Source organism: Amborella trichopoda, chromosome 1 (assembly GCF_054954075.1).
Source record: "Amborella trichopoda isolate Santa Cruz 75 chromosome 1, AtrichopodaSantaCruz75HAP2 v2.0, whole genome shotgun sequence".
Taxonomy (NCBI): Eukaryota; Viridiplantae; Streptophyta; class Magnoliopsida; order Amborellales; family Amborellaceae; genus Amborella; species Amborella trichopoda.
The window spans coordinates 27,942,446-27,963,390 of NC_142336.1; the positions used below are offsets into that span (position 1 = coordinate 27,942,446).

At 35.8% G+C, this 20,945-nt stretch overlaps 1 long non-coding RNA gene across 4 annotated transcripts in view; it reads right to left on the bottom strand.

Annotated features, from left to right (window-relative positions):
* Positions 1 to 301: 301 nt before the first annotated feature.
* LOC110007524 (uncharacterized) overlaps positions 302 to 20,945 on the bottom strand; it is a 31,661-nt gene continuing 11,017 nt past the window's right edge. Inside the window, exons 2-3 of one of the 4 annotated variants that reach the window (XR_016046356.1) lie at positions 1,908 to 2,256; positions 302 to 590 (exon numbers count right to left, since the gene is read on the bottom strand). This is a non-coding gene — a long non-coding RNA (uncharacterized LOC110007524). Of the gene's footprint in view, positions 688 to 1,907; positions 2,257 to 20,945 lie in introns of all 4 variants that reach the window. The other 3 variants (XR_016046351.1, XR_016046349.1, XR_016046345.1) reach the window with 3 other exon arrangements.

The following is a 20,945-nucleotide window of genomic DNA, read 5'->3' on the forward strand; positions in this document are numbered from 1 at the left end:
CCCTATCAACATAAATAAACCTCCCCTCATAACTCGTCAAAAATTACAATTCAAGCGTTAGAAAACTTTTACATCGATCACCTTGAACATATTGCTTTGAACATTATGGTTCTGAAACAAAACAACCACCAATTCTTGATAAAACATAATAACAAAATATCCTAAAAGTTTCAAACGCAATTTGATCATTTTATAGTAGTCTCGTCGATTTTTTCACGGAACCACCAATTCTGACGATTCTTCACAGAGTCTGATCGATTCCTACCGATTCTTCACGAAGTCGAGAAAAAAAAAAAAACAATGATGAACAATTTTTTCTTGAATTATTTTTAAAAAATTTTAAGACAAAAATTACAGATTCTTCCGATCTAATCCATCGATTCCCCCGATCGGACACGGTTATGAGTGTGACCAATTCAAGTCACCAATCCATTTTTTTAAACACTAGGTTAGAGACTCACTATAATATTATGGTTGAATGTATCCAAACTATTCATTCAAACAACATGACAAGAGCATCGTTCGCAAAAATCACCCGATGTAGCCGCTAACTGAACCTTCATGCACCTAAGGCGTTCCTGAGCTCCCCACTTCAAGTATGGCACTGTTGTTATGGTAGGTTCTGGTATAGTTTCCTCCATGAATTAATCAAATAACTTTTCCTCTTCAAGAAAGATAGAAAATGGGCTGATAGGTTTTGCAGAGAGGATCAAAAGAACGATAAAAGGAACGTAAGAAGGGTAAGAAGAGAGAAACAAGAAGAGATACTGAAATTGGCCGAATTTCGGTTTTTGAATAACAGAAAATGGGCTATTTCAACTTTTTTAAAAAAAAATTGTTATGAAGTCCAAAAAATGAAAATACCAATAAAAACGAAAACTATTTGATATTTTGATAATCACATAAACTAAAACAAATATTTACATAATTTTTCCTTCTTTTTGTTTTTTTTTTTTTTTAACAGATGAAACTGCCCATTTTCGATTTTGGCCATATATATATTATTTTTTAATTTTTTATTTTTTTTTAATATGCCTCGATTAGATCAGAACTGGCCACTGACCGGTTCCGGTTTTGAGCGGTTAGAGTAATCAACCGGTATTTAAAAAAAAAACAAATCAAATATATATATTCATAAAAATAAAGAATTTGATTTGTAATGCATTTTAAAATATTATTTACATTATGATAAAGATTAAAAATTGTTTTAGTCATTAACACTCACTTTTATATTTTCCCATCTTTTTAAAAAATTTTAAAAATAACCCTTAAAAAATATAAAATAGGTTAAAATCCATTTTTTTCATTAATTTTCAACTTCATTTGAATGTGTTTTGTTTTAATCATTCTTTATATGCTTTTCATATTTTAGTAAATTTGGTTTTGTATCTTTTTTATTTTTTTTTCAACCATTTTTTGAACGTTCCGGACTTGCCTAGTTAGAACGGTTGAATCGGCCGGTTTACCGGTTACGCCGGTTAAACTGCTTCTAGGCCCGATTCGATTTTGTGAACACAAGGCGAGAGTGACAAATATAAATTCCCTATATCTAGTGGCATATAAAAGCTTTCCCTCTTCTAAAAGCCTTTTAAGAAAGAAAAAGTAACACACCTTATACAATAAAGATAAAGTGCATTTCAAAACGCCACTTCAAAAAAGCTCCATAAACCTTCCAATTGAATTCACGACTTCAAGATATATGGTTAGTTACGGTTCTTAAAAAAAGATTTTAAGTCTTAACATTATAACGTATTATCTAGATAATCTATTTTCTAAATATTCAAATGTTTATAGATCTACTCGATCGGCATTGTATTTTGAATAAAAATAGTTTTTCAGACCATCACAAGGCTTTTTGGCTGCTATACTGCCTGCATCTTTGGATACGGTTTAGAGATATGCCTTACCTTGATTGCTCAAGGTTGGCCCCTTCTATGAACCACCTCTGAGAAAAGCGACAGCGTCGTATTAAATTAACCTTAAAAGTTTTTGTCTTGAGTACCCTTGCTCATTGACAGGGGTAGTCTAAAAACCTTCTTGCTTTTATCGTCATCAAAGATCATTTTCCATGCCTCATTTACATGCCTGTTAAACAGGTAACATTCACAGGTCAGAAAAGTAGAAATAAATACAGCGCGGGCACAACAAACTAAACGTGTTAAAGGGCAACTTTCTGAACGTCTGGAGATTTGAGCAAAATAAATTTCAAGATGAAACCAACCACCCCAGATTTGTACACACAGCGATATACTTTACCTGCAATTTGGAAAAGCACAGAAAGCAGGTCATAAACCAGAAAAAAACTTCAAGACAAAAACCACGTCGATGGAAAAAAAAATACATGAATCAATGGGCGACCATAACAAAACCAGTTCATTCCTAAGGTAGGTAGCTCAACTTCCTCGAGCAATCTGGAAAATCTCAGACTTGGTACAAACTCAAACCTCATTGTTTCAGGGAATCTCAGACTAAGGTCAGCCCATCGAGTACCGAAGCTTCCTAACGATTTGGATGAAGAAAAATGCCTAGATCACATGAATAGTTAGGAAATGAAATGCCAAAATAATTCTACATTGAGAAAGAAAGTTCACTTGACATTAAGAACTAACAATGAACATTTTGAAGAAAACAGCCAGGAAAATGTGCTCATCCATTTCTTGTCTCATATGCCATCTATGGCAAAAAAGAAAAACCTGGCTTGATGATACCTGTCCTAAAACCATGCTTCACACCATATCTGTATTGCTGAAGTTCTCCAGGGCCCTTGTCCTTCAAACTCAAGCTCTCATGGTCATCACAATGGTGACATGTAAGAGAATCTAATTTGGTCAGAGAATCAATTAGCAACCCAAATCTCCAACTTATCAAGGAGGAGCCCTATTTTGAGTAAGGAGATTCCTGTAAATTATAGTTACACAGAATCTTAGGGGCATAGAAATAAAAGGTTGGGAAATGTGGAGTAGGAACATCAGCATCATTCCCCCCTCGATGAATCTCCAGAACTACAGTGAAATACTTTTCATAATTATAAATTGTGTTTACATTGGTATGTTTTATTTTCCAATAGAAAAACAGCTAACCAGAGGCCAATCCTGGCACTTGTCTAATATGCATGGTTCAAGTTCCATGCCTACCCAAAAGTTAGAATGAAATGAAACTTTCTGGATAAATTTTGAGAATGACAGTGGGAAGAGCAAGAACATAATGGCAAGGTTGGAAAACATGGTAGGTGGCACGGTGCCTAGGAAGTCGGAAGAGGGTTGTGTTTTTTTTTTTTGGTGTGTTTTGGGGGCGGAGGGCTTGGGTGCCTACACACCTAGGCAGGCGCCACGCTCTTCAGGCGCTCTAGACAGACATATATGCATATAAGAGTGGCTCACACGCACATATCTGCATATATAAGTATCATTTTGTGTATTCATGCATTTACACATATATGATTGTTTATATGTGCTTCCACGCTGAAAACACATTGAAATTATCAAATCACATATAACAATTAATAAATGATATCTATGATTCCATGAAACACTCAAATATCCGTACAGACCATACACTAATTTAACTTAACCACAAGTCCATACACTGAAGTCTAGGACTCCAATCTCCATAGTCCATACACTCCCCAAATTGGTAAAATCCAAAGTTTAAACCACAATGTAGTGAGAACCAAGGAAGTCATAAAAATAAAATGACAAAAGAGATGAATAGAAATTTAAGTAGAATTTAGTCTTGAATCATCATCTACTTCATAATAACATTTGCTTCATTCCAATAACCTCCATCCAATTCCAGGCCATCATCATCAAAATCGTCCTCCTCTTCAACATAATGGCCCTCCTCTAACTCTTGCGAATTCCCAGCGACCTCCTCCTACTAATCTATTTCCAGCCTCCTCCCCTGTGAACTAGGAGTGCTGATAATTGATCTAGTGACCCTCCTAGGGTTGGAACCTTGCCTTGAAGCCTCCTCAACCAGATCCCAAGTGAAATTCTGATTAGAGAAGACATCTTCAGCCCTGGGATCCGTCAACAAGTCTTTGGATGCAATGGATCCATGTTCAAGGGATCCTCAAAACGCTCCTGTAGCCTTTGTTTATACTTGACAAAGATCAAATCATTGACCCCCTTTTGTTCAAGCCCCCTCTCTTTGTATGCACCAATGGAAAATGCATGAGCCGTAATTTAGACTATCTTTTTTGGATAGTTCAGCAGTAAGTGTCGAACTTACGATGTAGTGTTCCCTATGTGAACTACTAACCACTCCAGCACAAGCACAATCCCTTGCATCCCACAACAACAGCTGCGTAATCACTAAATCTATAATAGTCTTAAACTCTCAATAGATTAATGGTCTACTCAACTACTATTACCAATAGAATTTAAAAGTTACTTCTAGATTTATTAATAGCAACTATTAGGTCGTAAGTTAACATAAAGTTACAATGATTTAAGAAAAAACTTAGAAATACACTAATTAACAAATACTCTTTACAACTCTACTAATCTTAACAAAATGTAAATTTGCAAGATGGCAAATGCCAACTTACCATCTCAAAGGAACTTTGCAATTACAACCGAATCAGCTATTAAGGTCAATACCCCTAAGGCCATACTTTGTAAATTTGGAGCAATACTCCCATGATGGCTCCATAATTGCGAAGCATATTCAAATTGTATACAAACAACAACACTATAAGCCTAAATATCAAGATTCTAGTACTTGGCTCGGGCCATGGACTCAGCCCTGGCTCTTGCCGAGTCCAAAAATGAGATTTATTGGCCCAAATATCTCAATTTTCAGCCTTTGATCAAATAAATCAGTATGGGGCTATTGCAGAGGGTTGAATCACGATTAAATACCACCAAGTTTCAAGAGATCTCTTGTCCAAAAATGAAGGAGAAATCAACCAAATGGAAGATAGGGAAGGGTATTGGGAAAAAAAACTGTTTTTTCTCACAAAAACCGCGAACTTTCAGGCACACAAATCTCCATGTTCAGCCACTGATCAAAAAAATCAGTATAGGGCTACTCCAGAGGGTTGAATCAAGATCAAATTGAACCAAGTTTCAACAGATTTGGGCTAAAATCAGGGAGAAATTGATATAATGGCAGATTGGTTGTGGTTTGAAAAAAAAAAAAAAACTGTTTTTGCCCACAAGAACCGAGGATTTTCGTGCCAAATCTCTTAATTTATAGCTTTTGAACCAACAAATAAGTATGGGGATCTTGTATAGGGTTGAATCAAGATCGACTACAACCAATGCGAATAAAAAACAAGAGAATTCTATGATTACGAGGATTAAGAAAATAAACAAATTTTCTTCACATGAAAAACAATGAAAAATGCCAAAATCAGAACTTTTGATCCTAGTTGATCAAAGATTGAATGATTTGGATCAAGAACATGGGATATTATAGCCTGGAAAGAATTGCTTTGATCAATTTTCGATCAAGAGCATCCAAAGTTTGATCGGATGACACACCTGACGAGTATGTACACCCAAACTCGCCTCGGCTACTAGCCTAAGCTAAGTAACTCCGCTTCCGAGTGGACTTGTCTCAGTCTCTTAAAACTGTTTAATATCTATGTACTAAAACATCATATGAAAGTATGAAACTATGAAACATGAATGAATCGTAAAGAAATTATTCTAATTAAATAAACTATCTCGATTTGATTTGGTCATTTGTCTCAGCACCATTTCATCCCAAATGATTTCAATAAGAACTTATACAAAATCAACTCATCAGCAAATATCTTATCCTGGATATCATTATCGGGAACTAGCCTCTCAAGGCACTCGTTAAAGCCCTCAACAATTGCATATTTCTAATCAATATACAGGTCAGAATAAAAAAAAAATTGGGTTCAAAGAGTACCCAGTTGCGAGCGATGGTCGATGAAGCTGCATACTACATTTTCTGTCTATAATCTCCCATATTGGGCCACAGTTGTTCTCATCATTGCCAAAAGACTCAGAGCTCTCTCTCTCTTAGCTCCATCTTAGGCATCATATATAAAGCCCATAGCAGGCTTCATGTCACTATCAACATGCACAACACTTTGACAGAGGGTAGAAATACTGAAAAGCCTTAGACAAAAGAAGAATATCACGTGCCCTCATCCCTCTAGAATCCATAGCCACTTGGATTTAGACCAATCCTCTAAAGTGAATGTAATTCTCAATTGGTTTCTCTTTTTAAATATTCTATGCATACTTAGGAAAGAAGTGGAAATCTCGTTAACCTGGAAGAGGGTCTAGTGAACTTGGACATCAGGTTAAGGGTACGTGTGACTAGGCATGAACATTCTCACAGCCTTAGCCCTAGTAGTTTACCCTTTACCCTTGGCATTTCGCCAACACCTGATATCCTTAGAAAAAGTGAAGAACAGAAATAGATTGGATAGATAAGATAAATAATTATTATCATAATGTTAAAACACTAAAACAAAAAATACCAGATTTAGAAGAAATAAGGAATAGCCTAAAAGAAAATTTTAGTGAAAATCCTTTAGAATTACAGGAAAAAGATAAAGTAAAATGTGAACTAAAAATGTTAGATGAAACAAAAATAATTAGAGCAAAACCTATGCTGCATACACCACAAGATAGAAATGAAGTTGAAATACAATTAAAAGAATTACTAGATAAAAAGTTAATAAAACCGAGTAAGAGTCCACAGTTCAACTTTTCTAGTTAGAAATCATGCAGAAATTAAAAGAGGGAAAGCAAGAATGGTAATAAATTATAAAATGCTAAACGATAATACAAAATTTGACGGGTATTTTATTCCTAATAAGGAAGTATTACTTAATAGCATTCAAGGAGCTGATTGGTTTAGTAAATTTGATTGCAAATCAGCATATTGGCCAAATAAAGATGGAAAATGCTGGTATTCCTTATACTGCGTTCAATGGCCTACAAGGTCAGTATGAATGGATGGTCATGCCTTTTGGATTGAAAAATGCACCACAAATATTTCAAAGAAGGATGGATGAAATTTTTAAGAAATTAGAAAGAACTGTCTAGTACATGTGGATGACATCCTAGTATTTAGTAAAATAAAAGAACATAGGTTCCATCTACAAGCAGTAAGTGAAGAATTAAAAGACCATGGGATAGTGCTAAGTGAAAAGAAAATGGAGTTAGAAAAACAGGAGATAGATTTCTTAGGAATACAGATAGATAAAGGAAGTACATAATTGCAACCTCATGTACTAGAAAAAATAGACCAATTTCCAGACAAATTAGAAAATAAGAAATAGTTACAAAGATTTTAGGATGCCTAAATTATGCTGAGTCTTTCATACCCAAACTGGCAGAATTAAGAAATCCATTGCAGAAAAAATTGAAAAAAGATTATAAATGGGAATTTAGTGAAGAAGACATAAAACAAGTAAAATTAGTAAAAATAAAAAAGAAAAATTTAGAAAAGCTAAAACTACCTCAAGAAGAAGACTTCATGATATTAGAAACGGATGTCTCAGATCAATATTGGAATGCAATAGTAAAAGGTAGGCCAGAAGAATACTAGAGAAGAATTATATAAATATATGTTAGGTACTTTTAAAAATGCAGACCAAAATTATCATATTAATAAACAAGAATATTTAGCTGTTAAAAATGGTATAAAAAAAATTGAAATCTTTTAGCACCTAAAGAATTCCTAGTAAGAATTTTTCTTCCTTTCGTAAAAATATGTTAGATAAATGTCTAGGTAGAGGACGATTATTGCAATGGCAGATATGGTTTAATCAATTTCTTTTACAATTGAACAGTTTTCAACAGAAAAGAATTGTTTGCCAAATGCACTAACTAGAGTTAAATTTCATGTTATAGAATAACTCCATGGATTCACATGAGTTGCCAACAAAGCAGAAGATAGAATTTTTGAAAAATTTGGCTAAAGAATCTCTTAAGGCAAAACATTATGAGCTATTAACAAATGTAATAAACGGAATTCCAAAACGTTCTCACAAGGATCTATGTGAGAACAAAGAAAAAATTATTGAAATACTATCCAAGTATAAGGAAATCTCGAAACTTGGAAAAGTAAGAAGATTTGTAGAGGAACTCACTGATGTCATTCTCTAAATGAATTCCAAAGCCACTCTGTGACCTGCTATAATACTTTGCCAGAAATTTATCTGGGAAAGTTAGATGCAGCCCCACATGTGTTCACCATTAATTATGGAGAACAAAGAGTGCTTCCATTACCAAATTCAAGAGGTTTATTCTATCAAGAAAAAAGCATTTCCAAAGCCAGAGCTGAAGGATTTTTTAAGATCTATAAAGCAATAGAAAAACATTACTATGAATATTCGAATCGAAGAGAGAATAATAATTATTATGCTCAAAAAATGGGTTAATTTAATCCCAAAATAATGGGAAAGTATAATTAAAAGTTCAATTGTATATCTTAATACGATTGAAATGATTCAAGTAAAGAAGTCCCAAGACCACAGACTTCTCAATCAAGAGATGAAAGGAGGAACAACTACTAGAGGAATAGATAATAATGGAGAGGATTTCTATGAAAGTTTAGATGACGTAGGATTGTCTAACCTAAACAATATGATGGAAGATTAAAAAGCAATGTCAGTGGATGCTGTAACAAGAAGCTGATATCGGTGGAAGTTGTACGAAATGCAATGTCGGTGGAAAAGAAGATGTTGTACGAATCCACTTTATGATGACAAATGATGCTTTCCTTCGACGCAAAGCAACAATTAAATGATGCTTTACTTCGAAACCAAGCAACTAGTGTTGGCAACTGATGTATATATGAGGAAAGATAAAAGGCATTCAGAGTAGGAATTGTTAGTCTATGAGTGTCTTGTAAAATAGGTTGGAGTGTGTAAGTCCTAATAACTCTGAACATACAAGTCTGAGCTACCTTTATACAAACAGTTATGAGTGAAGTTTCTATGTACCAATGAGTTTCTTGAACAATAAAATATTTGTGAATTTTTCTATTATGAGTTGCCTGTGTAAACCCTATATAAGGCCCTCCTTATTTCTATCCCGAAACCTATTATCTATAACTCTCAAAACACTCAAGAGTGTGCCATTAAAAGATCCTGTTTTGCCAAAAAAGGTCATGTAAAAGGCATGGAATTCCGTAATAGAAGAATTATATGGTGTTTCTATGAGGCTATAGGCATGGAAAGGAGAAAATGAAGAACTATAATCAACTCTAATTCTGGCAACTTGGTACGGATTCTGGGAACACATGTTTTACAGAATTCCAGATGCTCTAACACCATGCTGCTAGATGGCAGCACGATGGTATGGTGTTTTATGGAATTCCATACCATAGTACAAAGTTCCAGATGCACTAATACAAACATGCTCTGGCAAATTCCAGATGCACTAACACCTTCATAAAATTCTCATTTCCAAGACTCATCTACCAAATGCACTAACTGGAGAATTCCGTATTTTGTATTTCAAATCTGTACTAAAATCAGATTGTACTTGAAAATAACATCTTGTGGTGTGTACGAATTCGATATTTTGTATTTCAAATACTAATAGCTAGGTATTTAGTATGTCAAATTCATTTCTGTGGGTTAGCTAATGATTTTGGTCCCTTGTCTACTTGAGATGATGCGGAATTTGGAAGAAATACTGAAAAATCTGTTCTAATTAAGAAATCCATAATTGTGGGTTATGTCCACTGTTGCTTCGTCTGTTGTGTTTCTACCTTGAAATGAACATTCTCACTCTCAATTAGCAACCACTAAAGCCAAAGGATCCAAACAACTGCCTTTTACAAGACCTCCTTTTTTCGGTAAAACGTGATCTTTTAATGACACACTCTCGAATGTTTGGAGAGTTACAGAGAATAGGTTTCAAGATAGAAATAAAGAGGGCCCTATACAAGGTTTAAGCAGGCAATTCATAATAGAAAAACTCACAAATATTTTATTACCAGTTAACAGTTTTGTGCACTTACCCAACACTTTAGTACCCTTATCAATCAAAGAAAAAATGAATTGTGCATCATGTATACCTTTTTTTGATAATATTGTGCATCATGTATATCATCATGATACATCAATAGGTCTAAAAAATATTGTTCCTAAAGGACAATTCACCATCGGGTCCATCACACTCTTATTAGTCCATATATTTGTCATAAATGTGATCCCATATTGGACCAACAGATCCTCATGGGTCTTGAGGTGCCTTTGTGTGCAGCAACTCCTTCTGAAGCAATGGCTCTTTACACTAATATGGAGTTGAGCCCTTCAACCCTGGCCCAAATTGGCCAATAGCTTCCAACATTGAATGGAGACTGCATAAGAGAGCCACATTAATGTAGTACCCGCCTACTAAAAAAAACCAAGCAACATACTTATTTACTCAGGTCCAATTTTCCTTCTTGAACCAATTTTCTTGTGTTACTTGTGTTTTCCCCTTTTTCTACAGCGGCATCTAGAAATCTCTTTCCACTCATTACAACTTTGGGAGGAATCAATTTTCTTGTGTTACTTGTTTTTTTGCCCTTTCTCTAAAGCGACGTCTAGATTGAGGAGAAAAAGACATCCATTGGCCCCATCATACGAGGCTTCTTCAATCTCTTTCCACTCATTAGAACTTTGAGAGGAACTCACTTCTATTTCCCCTCCATCATGAACCCCATTATTACCAAAAACATTCACATCTGTCCTCAACTCTGCGATACTTGCCTCTTTTCATGCCTTCTACAACTTCCATAATGTCAAAAATCCACTTTCTAACTTCTCGTGGGACTTCCTTACATGGGGAAACATCCCCCTCATACTAACAAGGTGTTTCTTAAATCTATTAATCCTTGCATTTTTGTATTTACCAAAAAATTGCACCAGGTTTTGTTCTTATCATTGTTAACAAGTGAAGGCAACTCGGCTTCTACAATGTCAAAAGTCCCCTTTATAACTTCTCTTGGGACTTCCTTACATGGGGAAACATCCCCCTCGTACAAGCGAGGTGTTTCTTAAATCTATTAATCCCTGCATTTTATATTTACCAAAAGATTGCACCAGGTTTTGCTCTTATCATTTTTATCAAGTCAAGGCAAAACTTACACATCTCAGATCCCCACTTCTACTAGCACCTGTAGAAGAAATGTGCAAAAAAGGAAGAAATCTCAAATATGAAAATAATAGCCTTTTTCTAAGATTTACGAGCTTCTAAGTTTTTAGAAGAATATCAACCTCTAAACCCTAAACATCTCCTAATACCTTCTGAATTTTGGTTTTGAAATAAGCACATAAAAAGTGGGATAAAATTAAATCCTAATATAAAAATAAATTCCACAAAAAATATTTACAACATACCCTTAAATCAGTGGGGATTTGGGCCCTACCCCTTTTCATCAAAAAGGAAAGAAAAAACTCAAGAATACAAAGTTTATGTTACAATTCTTTCATATGTAGTCCTAGCCATATTAGAAGAGATGGGGAGAGAAAAGAAATCTGGAGGCCAGGTTCCCCTAACCATAGCCTCAAAGAGATTCACACCTCATTTGGCCAAGCAATCAGTTATCATGTTGGCCTCACAATAAACATGAGAAATGCTCTGAAAATGGCCAATAAGATGATAAGAGTAGTTTAATGAAGCAACACATAAATTCCAGGGGGGCTTGTGTTGACCTTGGCAAGAAGCAATAAAATTCGGGAATCACGTTCAATGAGGGGCATACATTGCAGCTTGATAGCCAACTAGATGCCCCTCTCAAGACTGAAATTTCAGTAATATTGGTGGTTATATGCCCCAGAAGTATGACAATGCAGCAAGAAAGTCACCCTTGTCATTCCTGATGATTCCACCACATCCAGCCACTCCAGGGTTACCAAAAGACGAGCCATCGATGTTGCGTTTAGAGTAGCCCATCGGAGGTGAAGACCACAAAACTACAATGGAAGCTATGGTTTGCACAAGATGCCATTGGATCTTCAGATTATCAATAATGTACTTCTCCGAAGGGTGAAAAGCCCAAACCCTTTCTTTCGCCAAACTTGCAACAATGTGAGATAATGTGATGGAACAACTGTTCTCTTTTGGATTTTCTCCATTCAAATGTGCATGAATTTCTCTCCATCTAGAGGAACCAGACTGTTGTCGAGAACAAGGAGATCCAAACATTCTGTAGGCTTTTGATCTGACCAGTACTGCATCCAAATGTCGAACATATAAGGGATTGGTCGCCTAATAGGGAATCTTTTTTTTACATCGCCCCATGATAGAGCGAATAACACGTACAAAAAAGGACAAAGCAAAATGTTGTGGTTCTAAGTGCCCCCCATCGAGACATAGGGGGCAATATGATGCGAAGGAGATCCATGTATTTTGGTGCAACTCTGGTGTGGGGAGATGGAGGAAAGCCAAGTGAACCACTTAGACTGTGGGTGAGAGCAAGAGACCCATAAAGATTTAAAAGATTGGTTGGGGTAAGTGCTTGTTCTATGATGTGATTCCACGAATTGTTTTTTATAGAGAAGGCCCCATCCAAGGCGTGAATCCACATAAGGAAATCTTCGAAAGGCTGCAAAAGAATCAAGAAAAAAATCACCTCTTGCCAAGCCCGAATAAGGGGTCCAGTGGAGGCATGTCGTCCTGAATCACACAGGCACCATTGATGTGGGTTTAAATATAGAAAATGAAACAACTTGGTTTTAGCAAACCATTCCAAATCCTTATGAATATTAAAACCAAACTTGTTCCAGATTGAGATTTCAGACAACCATGGCCCGGCCCAAAAGTGAATAGAGTTACCATTGCCCACAACCCATCTGACATTGTGTTTTAATCAGTTTAAGATCCCCTTCCAAAAATAGGAGAAATCCACCCTTTTAGATTGCCATATAGAAGGGTTTCTGAAATACACGTTTTGAAAGAAATGGAGGGATTTGCCGCTTGTCTCCAAGCTATCTTCATCATACCAGCTAAGTTAACATCGTGTACCTTTTTAATACCTAGCTCACCCTACTCAAGTGTAAGGCACATTGTATCCTAGTTATTCAGATGCATCCCCTGGTTATCTGAAGTACCAGCCAAAGAAAGTTCCGCTGACATCTCCCTAATAAATTGCATGTACGGGTAGGCAAAAGATTACTGGACAAAGAAAGGATAGAGTACAATAGATAGAAGATGCACTAAGAACTGATTTAAGCCTTGGAGTCTATCTGCAAAGATAGCGTTAGAGTTGCAAAGACCCAATTTTAGCAATCATCTTCCCATTATGGTTTTGTGGTCTCCACCTCTGATGGGCTACTATTAACTCAACATCGATGGCCCATCCTTTGGCAACCCTAGAGTCACTTGATGCGGTGGAATAATCAATAATGATAAGGGTGTCTTTCTTGATGCATTTGTCATACCTCGAAGGCGTACAACAAATAATGTCGCTATATTTTCAGCCCTTTAAGGGGGCATCCAGTTGGCTATCAAGCTGCAATATTTGTCCTTACTCATTGAAAGTGATTCCCAAATTTTAGTGCATTCTTGCTAGGGTTGACACAAGCCCCATGGAATCTACATATTGCTATATCAAATTTCCCTTATCATCTTGTTGGCCACTCTTGAAGCATTTCTCATATCGTGAGGACAAGATGGTGGCTAGTTGCTTAGCCACAAGAGCTACGAATCTCTCTGAGGCCATAGTATAGCAAGTTCGACCTTCAGACTTCCTTTCTCTCCCCATCTCTTCTGATATGGCTAGGACTATATATGAAAGAATTGTAACATAAATTTTGTATTTTAGAGTTTTCTTTCCTTATTAATGAAAACAAATAGCGGTCTAAACCCTTTTGATTTACCCAAAAAGATATACCCTTAAAAAATTGTATCTAAAAAATAGAAACACAAGTAATGTATACTAGGGGTAAAAAATAAACTCTCAAAACCTTATATCTCAAGCTAAAGTTGGAGCCAGTGTTGTCAAATTCACTTCGCTTTGGCCAAAAAGGCTGCAGCCTTTGGATTTTAGGCCTAGACCGAAGAAAAGTGAAGCTTGGTGTTGCCGCTTCAGTCATATTGGGGCCGCTTCGATCAGATTCGTGTCTGCTTCGAGCCGATTCGGCCGAAGCTTCAACCTCTTCGGCCTAAGCAAAGGAATATCTACATAAGAGTATATTTTTTATTTTTCCTACTTTTTTAAAAATTTTATTTTTATTTTTGTCATTATTTTTAGGTTACATTTGTATAGAGCCAAGGATCTAAACAATCAAAGTAAAGCGCACCTTCAAATAGTGCCAAGAAATGTGGTTTCAATATTGGAAATTATTGTGACAGCCTTAAAATATATTTTCATCTGTAATTATAAAATTTTAAGCTTAAAAAATAGTGTCGATCAAGCAGATCTATGAAAACTTGAAAATCTTGAAAATTGACAGTCCAAAAATGCGTTACAAAATGCACTAACTTCAAAACTTGAAATCCATTTTTTTCTCATGTCCATGCATCTAGATGTCCAGATGATTAATTTGAGGATATTTAGGCATTAAAACAACGTCTTCTAGTGAAATTTTTGAGGTGGGCTCTAATTTGATTGTTTAGAGCCTAGAGACTTTTTCCTTATATTTATATATGTATATATAAATATAAATATATATATATATATGGAAAAGTCTTCCCAACGCCTATAGACAAAAATGAACAGTGATTTCGCCTACCTTCATTTCCATCTAAAGTTAATCGCACGGTCACGATTGTCCGGTAGTGTTTCATTTTTAATTTTTTTTCTATAAATCGAAACAACCTGAAAATTGGAGTATACGTACATCTTAGAGAGGCGCACCTAATAAAAATATAAAAAAAAATAATTCGCAAAAACATAATGGCCAAAATACCTCCCAAACTTTTCAGGGGTATTTTGGTCAATTATTTTCATGAAAATATGTTTTTGATATGTTTCGTAGATTTTCTTATTTTTTATGAACACACGCTCTAAATTTTAAGTCATTTTGATTTGTAGAAAAAAAATGAAAAATGAAACACTACCAGACAATTGTGACCGTGCGATGAACTTTGGACGGTGATGAAGGTAGGCAAAATCACTATTTATTTTCGCCTATAAGCATTTTGTAGTATCTTTCTATATATATATATATATATATGGGAAATGCTGGCATAGGCCCACTAGCCTACAGTTACATATAGGCCCAACAACTTAGATTGAATCTAGGTAGATCCAATGATCACGATTGTATTTCGTATTTTAATTTTAATTTTTTTTATATAAATCTAAATCACTTGAAATTTTGGGCTTGTGCTCTTTAAAAATATTAGAATCCAATAAAAATAGCAAAAAACTATTTTGTGAAAAATAAATTGACCAAAATACCCCCAAAACATTTCAAGAGTATTTTGAATCAATTTATATTTTACGAATTATTTTTTTAATATTTTTATTAGACGCGCGTTAATGAGAAGAATAGACGTCTAAAATTTCACATGATTTGGATTTTTAAAAAGAAATTAAAATTAAAATACGAAATGAGATCGTATCTTTCAAATTGGGCAGTTGGGCCTATATGTGTGGGCTAGTGGGCCTACGCCAGCATTTCCCTATATATATATATATACACATTAAATTAAAAACAAAAAGCCCGAAGTCTTCCCCTGAATCGGCCAAAGCACCGAATTGCTTAATTTTTCTCCCCAAACTGGAGAAGACCCTGAAGCGAATCTGACAACATTGGTTGGAGCAAAGGAAAAGTAACATAATGAAAAATCTTCTTTTTTATTTATTTATTTTTTATCCAAACTAAGAGCATCGTTACAAAGAGCAAGACAGAGATTCAGTCAACTTAGGTAGAGCTTCAAATATTTGGATTTCCTTAAGCATTTTGTTGCTTTCTTTTTGCATGCAAAAGTTTAATTAATTTCACCTTTGAAACTTTTCAATTTTTTTTTTTTGATAAAAGAACATTTGTATTGCTATAAAGACTTGGAGTACATATTGGTTTAAATCCGAGAGTTCCCCCTAGGTGGGGCTCTCAGTAAAAATCCGAGAGTCCACCTTTGAAACTTTTGTTATTTCCCTATTGTTAAAGTTAGAAACATAGAACTGTCAAATGACAAAAATACCATAGTTGCTTCGGCTTAGCAACCCAAACTCACATTTTCTCATTGAAAACTTTGATTCATGTTGCTAACCTTGAAAAGCCAAGGGTGTTTTTTTTTTCATATTGCTCTAGCCACTTAAGTGGGATTAAATTTCTCCCTACTTGTTCAAGGTTCCCAATCATGTACTACGGTAATTTCATTATTTTTTGCTATAGTTGATATTTGAGTGAAAAGAAATGAAAAAAGCAACACTCCTAATGCTAAATTTTGGAACCTTCGGTCAATATTCTCCTTAAAAAGAACCTCTAAAGTAGAATTGATTTCCCATCAAATTTAAAGCAAGAATCCAAGAGAGGATGAGGCGGAACATAGCTTTAAATTAGTGCTGGATGGTCTCCTACAACTAGTTCAAGGGTTTCTATGTTAATGATCTGTAAAAATTAAGGTTCTGACTTCAATGGCAGAATTAAAGTTTAGGTTTTTGAGGAAATTTAATTTTAATTATTCTAAGGAGGATGCAATATTCAAAAAGGCGGAGGCAGTCGCCTACGTGGCCAAGGGTCTGGGCCGCCTAGGGGGCGCCCTAAGGGAAGGCGTTGGGGTGGGGGCCCTATGGTTTTTTGTGAATGTGTATGTGTGTATGTGTGCATGAGGTCTCGCATGAAATTCTTACAGATAATCCTTTTTTTTCTTTTCTTTTTTTCTTTTGAATCTGTATTTGTGAGAACGAGGTCTCAAATACTTGGAGGATATGCCAGGAGAGAGAGAGTCTGTGTGAGAGAGGGACCTCACATCAAACACTTAGAGGTCATCGTTTTCTTTTTCTTCTTCTTATATGTAAAGAGGGAGCATATGGGTCCATGTGTTTCTTTGTGTGTGTATGTATGAGAGAGAGGCCATGCGTCGAACACTTGGAGCCTTCTTCTTCTTCTTCTCATATGTAGAGAGAGTAGATGGACCAGAGAGAGAGAGAGGGGCAATACCAGGCTTTATTTTTATGGGAAAATATCTCCTCATTCCCTATTTTTAACTTCTATATCTCATGAGACCCAGAATTAAAAATACTGCTTGTAAGCAAAAAGTCCGCATCTTTTATATCTTACAACCCCCTGGACCCCTTTGACCCTATGTTTTTTACCCCAAAAAACATTGAAATGACATCCTATCCAAACTTTTCTTCTTCCCCAAAACTCTATCTCCCCCTCTCTGCATCGTCTCTTTCTCCGAGTTCTGATGTTCTCTTTCTATATTTTCCTAGGGTAATAGAGGAACCAATGGCCATTTTCTCTCTCTAGCACCACTTCCCTTTTCATCCAGCACTAGTTCTTCGTCTTCTTGTAGCTAACCCCAAAAACAGAATCTCTCTCTCTCTCTAAAACTGATCTTTGCAGGCTTCTTCAAAGTTAACTGTGACATAAAGAGAAAAAAATTCGAGCTTCATTTGGTCTCCAATCGTTCCTTTTCCCTGACACTTGAACTATAAAGGCTTCTGATCTTCTTCTTCTCATATGTAGAGAGAGTAGATGGACCAGAGAGAGAGAGAGGGGCAATACCAGGCTTTATTTTTATGGGAAAATATCTCCTCATTCCCTATTTTTAACTTCTATATCTCATGAGACCCAGAATTAAAAATACTGCTTGTAAGCAAAAAGTCCGCATCTTTTATATCTTACAACCCCCTGGACCCCTTTGACCCTATGTTTTTTACCCCAAAAAACATTGAAATGACATCCTATCCAAACTTTTCTTCTTCCCCAAAACTCTATCTCCCCCTCTCTGCATCGTCTCTTTCTCCGAGTTCTGATGTTCTCTTTCTATATTTTCCTAGGGTAATAGAGGAACCAATGGCCATTTTCTCTCTCTAGCACCACTTCCCTTTTCATCCAGCACTAGTTCTTCGTCTTCTTGTAGCTAACCCCAAAAACAGAATCTCTCTCTCTCTCTAAAACTGATCTTTGCAGGCTTCTTCAAAGTTAACTGTGACATAAAGAGAAAAAAATTCGAGCTTCATTTGGTCTCCAATCGTTCCTTTTCCCTGACACTTGAACTATAAAGGCTTCTGATCTTCTTCTTCTCATATGTAGAGAGAGTAGATGGACCAGAGAGAGAGAGAGGGGCAATACCAGGCTTTATTTTTATGGGAAAATATCTCCTCATTCCCTATTTTTAACTTCTATATCTCATGAGACCCAGAATTAAAAATACTGCTTGTAAGCAAAAAGTCCGCATCTTTTATATCTTACAACCCCCTGGACCCCTTTGACCCTATGTTTTTTACCCCAAAAAACATTGAAATGACATCCTATCCAAACTTTTCTTCTTCCCCAAAACTCTATCTCCCCCTCTCTGCATCGTCTCTTTCTCCGAGTTCTGATGTTCTCTTTCTATATTTTCCTAGGGTAATAGAGGAACCAATGGCCATTTTCTCTCTCTAGCACCACTTCCCTTTTCATCCAGCACTAGTTCTTCGTCTTCTTGTAGCTAACCCCAAAAACAGAATCTCTCTCTCTCTCTAAAACTGATCTTTGCAGGCTTCTTCAAAGTTAACTGTGACATAAAGAGAAAAAAATTCGAGCTTCATTTGGTCTCCAATCGTTCCTTTTCCCTGACACTTGAACTATAAAGGCTTCTGATCACTTCTACAGGTTCTGATTTTCTCTTTCCTTAGGTAATAGAAGAACCAATGGCAACTTTGGGTTTTTCTCTTTCTATGTTTTCCTAGTTAATAGAGGAACCAGTGGCCATTTTTGACTGATATGGGCCGTCAAATTAAGGAATTCCTGTCACTTTCTTCTCCAGCTGCTCTTACTAAGAAACTAATATTTGTGCTTGTAATCTAAAGGGGAAGAGCTTGTGACCTGCTCTATATATACACCGCACCTCTTGCAACAAACCAACCAAAAAATCAAATCTATCCCCATTCAACCCAAAAAAAATCAGCTCCATTTGTCTTGAACATGGGCTCTGATTCAGGTATGAAATAGCAGTATTTGATTTGTCTGGTAATTTGATACCAGGAACTGAGAGATGAAGATGGAAAACCCTAACACGAGAGGTGCGAGATGCTCTGGAAGGCCCTGGGACCAGGGTATTTCGAGGTTGTGTATGTATTGCAGTCCCTGAGTCTCTGCAGAAGGAAATGTTCTCTGTTATTAAGGAACTCTACGATCTTCCCCAAGAAACAAAGGCGAAGAACCGATCTGAGTATCCTTTCAGGAGATATACGGCACATATACCTCAGATTCCATTTTTTGAGGCCACGATGCCAGAAAATTTTTAGAGAGAGTGAGAGGAGAAAGATGATATAGAGAGGGGAATTTTTATGCAACTTTGAGTTTTAGAGTGAGAGAGAGATGGAGTTTTAGAGTGAAAGAGAGATGGGCTTTTGAGGAAAAAGAAAAGTTTGGATAGGGTGTCATTTTAGTGTTTTTTGGGATCAAAATTTAGGGTCAAAGGGATCTAAGGGGTTGTAAGATATAAAAGATAGAGACCTTATGCTTACAAGTAATATTTTCAATTCTTGGATCTCATGAGATATAGAAGTCAAAAATAGGGGATAAAGAGATATTTTCCCTATTTTTATTGGGTGGATTGGAATTTTTCTTTTTTTTTTTTTGGGTGCCCGCCTTAGGCATGCTTGCCCAGACGTCACCACCTGGGCTAAGCCTGGGTGGCAAGGCGGCCGAATTTTCATTCATTGGGGGAATGAAGGGTTACTTTCTTTTTAGGGTTTTGGTGGATTTTTAATGGGGCGTCTTTTCTATTTTGAAGATTATGGCAAAGCAAAAAATATAAAAAACAAAGGAAAATAGGTGAAAAGAGTGAAGAAAAGAATAAGAAGGGAAAAGCGAGAAAGAAGAAAACAATGAAAGTTAAGGAAGAAAAACAAGCAAAAGAAGACCAAATCATTCATATTTATAATATTATATATAGTCAACAAGGTCAACTCCAGTGCAGGGTAGCACAACTTAAAGCAATTAACTCAAGTAATTTTTAACAACATAACGATGAAAAAATGGAGGGAAAATCTGAGTAGCAGTGGAAAACAGGTGAATCCAATAATTACAATAATAGATCTTAAATGCAAAATAAAGAATCACTAGTATTGTAAGTTTATTGAAAAAGTAAAAGATACAAAAAAAAGTCATGCAGCCAGACTTTCATAACACATATAAGCAACACTCCATACATTATTCAGATGAAAATACGTGAAAGAAGAAAGTAAATTGTAAACCAAGAGGGTGCTTCCTTTCTCTATACTCTTGCATATACATAAAAGAGAAAGTAAATTCCAATACCTAGAACGTATGTCCTTTCTCCAGACTGCGCACAACAAAGAGCTCACCCCCATCACCACATGGAAAGATCATACATAGCACAATGCCCAATGAAATTTCTAAATCTTTTAAAACCCTTAACCACCCAAACATTTCAATAGTTCGATCACTCTTCTTCACATGTGTTATAAAGAGTATACCGATAATTCTACCGTGTCTTCCATATCCAAATTTCTTCTCAATGGTGGGGGCATAAAAGACGTCATCTATCTCAGAGACAATATCATCCATATTTTAATTTGTATCCTCAACCATCGACCTAAATTACTTGGAAATATTTTAACATAGGAATATCATTTACAATCTTTCTAAAAATGACATCTTCTGCCATCTCAACATCGAGAGTTATAATTCAAGCTAAAAGTTTCAAAAAAGAAAACACCAAGAGTTATCAGTGGCTTCTGATCTGTATCCTCATCCATCGACCTAAATTACTTGAAAACATTTTAACATAGGAATATCATTCACAATCTTTCCAAAAATGACATCTTCTGCCATCTCAACATCAAGGGTTACAATTAAGTTAACATTTTCAAAAAAAAAAAAA